The sequence below is a fragment of the Hyperoodon ampullatus genome, assembly GCF_949752795.1.
Source record: "Hyperoodon ampullatus genome assembly, chromosome: 1".
Taxonomy (NCBI): Eukaryota; Metazoa; Chordata; class Mammalia; order Artiodactyla; family Ziphiidae; genus Hyperoodon; species Hyperoodon ampullatus.
In genome coordinates, this window is record NC_136914.1 from 67,618,300 (window position 1) to 67,624,818 (window position 6,519).

The following is a 6,519-nucleotide window of genomic DNA, read 5'->3' on the forward strand; positions in this document are numbered from 1 at the left end:
ATCACCTCTGCTCCTTTCCCTGAGGTAGGAAACGGAATGAATTCAGGAAATCATTAAAATCAGAAACCTAAGCTGCTTGCCACCACCCCGCTGGCGGCTGTCACACAAAGGCAACAGGGAAACCCAGTCCCCCGCGGCAGAGCGGGTGCCTTTCTTTAGCTCTTTGAGTGGAAATTCCACCTATGGGTGAAGAAGGGTAATTAAGGGCCAGGAGAGATGCTTTGAATCCAGGCTGCCTTTGCCCCTCCAGTATAAACTTCCCAGCTTCAAAGGGGCCTCAGACTCCCCAAGGGAGAGCTGTCCAACCAGGCAGCTCAGGGGCCTGCGGGGAGGGCAGGCACAGGGCTCAGAGAGGGTCCCCAAATGAACACGCTCTCCCCTCTGTGAGGGACGTGCAGCTCTCAGCCCAGCTGGGGGCCAGAAGGAAGAGGTCCCACCCAGGGGCCTGTTCCCCACCCCAGCATCCCCGAAGTGGGCATTTGCAAGGCCCTTCCCATCTGATTGGTCTTTCTAGCCCCTCAAACTGGTGTGCTCATTCGGGGCTGAGGAGGGTGAGGCACCCAAGTTCACCCAGCTGGTGAGGCAGCACCAAGACAGAGCTTGGTTCTCCGGAGGCCAGACCCAAGTTTTGTGGACCAGGCAGTCTGGACACAGTGCAGCCTGGCCTTGCAGGGCCACTTACAAGAACAAGCGCTGACCACCTGTCGGCCGTTTCCTGGGCACTGGCCTGGGCCACCAGCCCCAAACACCTGGGAGTGTGTTCCTCCTCTTGGTACAGGTTCAGGACTGCGCTCCAGCCAGGTGAAGCGGCCTGCCCACAACCCTGCAGCTAGAAGCGAGGAATCCAGGGTGTGGGCAGGGTCGTCAGAATCCAGAGCCAGTTCCTGATTGCCAGGCCGCAGGGCATCCTCATCACAGGAAAGAGGCCTTCATGCAGGGCCTTCCGGGTTGCATTTGGGTGTTAGGGGGAGGAAAGGCAGCGATTTTCCCTTCCTCTGGCCTCCATATTCACACTGGGTAACCCACGTCCCCCTCCCACCTGAACAACAGGCTAATGGTGCTGCAGAAGGAGCGCCTAACCACCCCCAAGGTCATCTCCCTCAGCCACTGGGTCCTGGTTCTCAGATGGAGGCAAGCTGGAAGCCTGGCAGCCATAGGTCCCCTTTAGGGCAGCCTGAGTTAAAGGAGCAAACAGGGCTGGGAGGCAGAGGGCCAGCACTGGTTGTGTGTGACCTTAGACTACTGCGATCGCCTCTCTGCATGTGCCTGCGTGCGTGCGTGTATGCATGTGTGTATTTGTGTGTGCACATGCATGCATGTGTGTGTGAGTGTTGGGGGTGGGGGCAGTGCCCGGTCCCCAGTTCAGACCTTTGGCCCTGTTCCACACTGTCCTGTCTGACTCAGCTCAGAGCTACCTTTAGTCCCTGCTGCTGCTAACAGTTATGGCGCCCTCCTACAGGACGCTCCGGGAAATATCACTCAAAAAGTGTGGTTTCCAACAGGGGTAAAGCAGAGTGACTGGGAGGATTCTGGGCAGCCCCTCCCAAAACCAGGTTTCCCTGGGAAGCAGGGGTTTCTGGCAGGCCCTGTACCATCCAGCACCCAGGACTGGGAATTGAGCACAGAGCTTCTGGTCTTGTCCACCTGTCTCCACTGGTGCCCCTGTCTGGCCTCTGAACTTCAGGGGCTTCTAAAGGGAAGAGGAGACAGTGGCATCTGGCTTCTAGGGCTAGTGCATAGGGGAGAGCAGGACAGGTAGCTGGTGTGCAACCCCTCTGTCATTCCTGTCCTCTCAGGGGCCAGCTGCCCCCTACTCTGCTCTGCCCAGCCCCTCGGGTCTTGCACACCGCAGGCACTCCATAAATGTGTGCGATGTGATGCTCAGAGAGAAGACAGGCTTGTGCAGGAGGGGGAGTTGAAAACAGGAAAAGGAAGTGTCCCTGCTTGTTTCCTTGGGGCCTGTGGACTTGGGACTACATGTATGCACACGTGTGTAAGCACATGTGTGAACGTATGTACTCCTGTGACCACACCCACCAGCTGACGTACCCACTGGCTTGCACACGTCTTGCACACACACATCAACACAGCAGATGGGTAAACAGCGGCCCCAAGCCTCAGACAGTCTCCTCCCAGCCTTGCATCCAAATCCCCCGTCAAGACGGGCCTTGGAGCAAACTGGCTAGGGCCTTGGAGGTCCAGGCCATGGGGTCCAACAGGGACATCCATCTGCTGTCACCTTCACCCAGATTCTATCTTGGTCACTCTGCGAACATCTGCCCAGGTCTGACACCGGCTATGCCTGCGATCTGGGGATAAAGGTTGCTCTTGGGAACTACTAGAATATCTGCCCTGGGATAAGGGCTGACAGAGGGATGTCCAAGGACTCTGACAGGGTAGAGGAGGGCACATCCAACTCTGCTGGGGGCTGAGGGGATGGGGATCGCAGGGAAGACCTCCCAGCAAATGGAACCTTGGAGTGGGACCTAGAAGGAGCTGGGTTTCCTGAGCAGACTAGGTGGGCAGGACATTCCAGGTGGAGGGAAGAGCTTATGCAAAGGCATAGCGGCATGCCTTGTTCAGGGAATGCCCAGCTGCCCAGGTACCTGCCCTGCTTCTGCTGGCTGCACCAGGAAGAAGTGTCCTTTTCAGAGCACTCTCGGGAGGGAGAGGGCAAAATGGGACACCACACTGTAAATAGACCCAGAGCCGGGAGCTAGTGCAGAAGGCAGCTCCTGAAGGAAAGAGACACATGGGTGTGAGATGGCCCTCAAAACTCCTCCTCTTTCCCTTTAAAGAAGTCACTTCCCCTGGGAATGCAGCATACATATCATTCAATGTCTCAAAGGTGCAGTTAGCCCAGGGATCCCACACCTGTGCTAAAACCATGTGTCAAAGCGAGGAAGGGAGCAATGGATGAACGTCAGGTAGTGGTTCCCTCTGGGAAGCGAGGGGCTGGGAGGGGCAGACCCACACTGGTGTCTGTCATACTCTTAAGTGCAGGGGTCATGAGGGTTCATTTAATGTGCTTCATGGCTTACAAATAGTCTTTTATATGTATGAAATATAATGTAATAAAAGTTTTAATTGTGTTTATGTCCAAGTTTACAAGGCTGTTCCAAGGCCTGGTTGGATGAGACGCCTCTATGGGATTATGCTTGGCATCTTCACAGGTACCTTATCTCCGACTCTAGGGCAGTGTAGGGGCTGGACTCTTGTCCCAGCTCCACTGTGTCCATAGAAGATTCCAGTCATTTCCAGGTGTAGCTAGGAAGGTAGGAGATAAACGCCCAGCCAACTACCTCTGTGGACTTCGTCCTTCCCCTCTCTGGGTTTCAGTGTCCTCTCTGTACAGCGAGGGACTCTGCTCAGCTTGTGTCCTGGGTTTGAATCCAGATGTCACCACTGCAACAGTTACGTGGAGCAGTTTCCTTACCTGGAAAGTGGGACTATGACAAAGCTGCTGTGAGGAATGAACAGAATGATGCTTTAAGACACAGTTCCTGGCATGTAGTGGCTACTCCATAAATATCGTTGTTTGTTTGTTTTTTGGGGTTTTTTGGGGTTGTTTTTTTTTTTTGCGGTCCACGGGCCTCTCACTGTTGTGGCCTCTCCCGTTGCGGAGCACAGGCTCCGGACGCGCAGGCTCAGCGGCCATGGCTCACGGGCCCAGCCGCTCCGCAGCATGTGGGATCTTCCCGAACCGGGGCATGAACCCGTGTCCCCTGCATCGGCAGGTGGACTCTCAACCACTGCGCCACCAGGGAAGCCCTGTTTTGGGTTTTTTTAAGTCACCAGCATAAACAAAGACCCTCAGTGGAAACAGGGCGAGATTGGAGACTGGAAAACCCGTGCTCCGGGTCTGGACCCACCACTCGCTGGCCCAGAAGCCTCTGCAGTCCTTTCACCCTGGGCCGTACTCTGCTCCTGTGCAAAATGGGAACCCCAGGGCCCCCTCGGAAGAGGAGAGAAGATGAGAAAGTTCTGGCAAAGGAGAGTGCATTGTGAATGCCAGGGTCAGTAACCAGAGCTCTAATCCCCAAGACCCCTCCCCAGAGGAGAAACCCCAGTCTGCCACTTTGGGGATGCACCCGGGGCTTCACCCAGGCAGCCCTAATCTCAGGCCAGCCCAGCACCGGCTCCCCGCTCAGAGTTAGGGGCCTGGGCTGGATCAAAGGCGGAGGGAATTAGCATCACAGAGAGCCCGGGGGAGGGGAGGCCAGGATTAATTCACTCTCCTCTTCCTGCTGTTTTTCCAGCAGCTTGTGGAGTTGGGGGAAGGGTAACCATCCACCCCCAAGCCCCAACCGCACCCCCAGGCCAGTTCTCACGGGAGGAGCGGAGCGGGGGGGGGCAATGATATGGGTGGGACGTGCAGTAAAAAGGGGATGCTCTGTGTACACATCTGGACCCATCGGTTTGAACGGACAAGAATGCAAATGCCTGGGCCGGAGGGACATCCTCAGAGGCTGGATGTGGGGCAAGGGGAATGCGGTGTGAGTTCACAGACGCCACTGTGTCATTTCAGGGACACAAAGGGGTGTGTGTGTGTGCGTGTGTGTGTGTGTGCGTCTGTGAATCTACGATGATGAACCACATGTGTGAATGTCTATGTGAGTCTGGGTGACCAAGATGTCAAACGTGTGGTCATATGGGCACATGTATGGACAGAGGCGCTGCGTGAGAACTCTGAAATGAGCAGAAAGGAAAAGTGTGAGGGGGTATCGAATTGGAGTATTTCCCACAGGGAAACAGCTAGAAGGTGTCCAGACGACTATCTTGCAGTGCCTGCCTCTAAACTCCACGGGCTGTCTCCATTCCTCAGGCTTCACCTGTCCTACCAGGGAACCGCCTTGGGACCACCTGGCTTAACCTTTCTGTGCCTCAGTTTCCTCGCCTGAAATATAATTACAGTGTGTTTGTGAGGATTCAATTAGTTAATATAAGGGAAGCAGTTAAAACGGCCCTTGGCACACAATGAATGCCCTCAGGGATTTGTCAGTACAATTAATGCTACCTGGAGGGGGCATGGTGGGGCTGAACCGGGGGAACAGGGTCAGACCAGAGCCTGCCAGGAGCTGTCCTTGCAGAAGCCTGGAAGGGAGATTGCTTCTAAGCCAGCAGAGCTGGGCAGCCTTTGGCAATGCCGGGAAAATGGAGCATGTGGTGTTGGAGGAATCACGAGGCACAACCTCAGCCAACTCGGCAGGCTTGGCGCTCACTGACCGTGCACATGGATCTCCTCCCAGCCCTCCCCTTTTAGCTTCTCATTCCCCCCACCCCCGTACTTCCCACCTACTTTCTGCCCCCGGAGTGTGAGGCACATCCCCCCAACCAGGCCTGTTTCATCCTTCAACTGGCTGAAAAGGTCCATTCTTCATGCCCATTCTGTAGGTGGGGAAACTGAGGCTTGGAGAAATGGAGGGATGCGAGCAGGGAGCAGAGCTGGACTCAGGAATCTCAGAGTAGATTATAGAGAGGCAAAATGCCAGTCCGGCCTCTGGAGCAGCCCAATTGGCTCTCAGCTCCTTAGGGTCTGTGCTGGCTTTCAAGGCCCCTGAAACAGTTCCCTCGACTATTCCTGAGTGCAGACTGGGCAACTGACACACGCCTCCCCACATTCACCCTGTCTGCCCCATCCCACCCTCAAGAACAAGGGGAAATGGCTAGCCTGACACCTAAATGGACCCCTAACGTACCTCCCCCACCTCTACACTTTTGCTCCTGCTGTTCTGTCTTGTCCATCCCAGTCCAAGTCCTCTTCATCTGTCAAGGACCATGGCAAATGCCACCTCTTCCACGAAGCCTTCTCTGATTGCCTTGTCCATTAGTGGACTCTCGGTTCCCTTCCCCCCAGGGACCTAGAGACTTTCCTCTCATCAGTACAAACCACTTTACCTGTTGGGAGGTCCTAGAGGGCAGACCAGGAGCATCTTGGTACACCCCCGCTCCCACCCCACAGGTCAAGGAAAAGATGTCCACAGGCTGGGGTGCACTGTGGGTACTCACCCTCCCACACCACTCCAGAAGCTCCTCCAAGCCCTTGTACCGTGGCCATGTGATGTAGCGTTCAACAGCTAAGGCTCTGGAGCAGATTTTCCTGGATTCAAATCTCAACTCTCCCACTCACTAGCTATGTGAGCTCGGGCTTATCATCTAACCTCTCTGAGCCTCAGATTGCTCATCTATTAATGGGAATAATAATAGTTCCAAGGCCACCAGGTTGTTGTGATAATGAAGTGCGTTAACCTATGTTAATTCTTAGAATAATACCTTGTACACAGTAAGTGCTATGTGAGTGTTTGCCCTTGTTGTTAATAGTTATACTGTTATTGTTATAACCAGGAGAATACAAACAGGCACTGGACACAATCTGTCCCTAAGAGGATGAGAGTCCAGACAGGAACAGGAAAGGAGGTTTACATTTCTAATCTCATTTAATGGTCAAACCACCTTAGTAGTTATCACCAGCCCCACTTTACAGATAAGGAAACTGAGGCTCCAAGAGGTGGTGTGTGT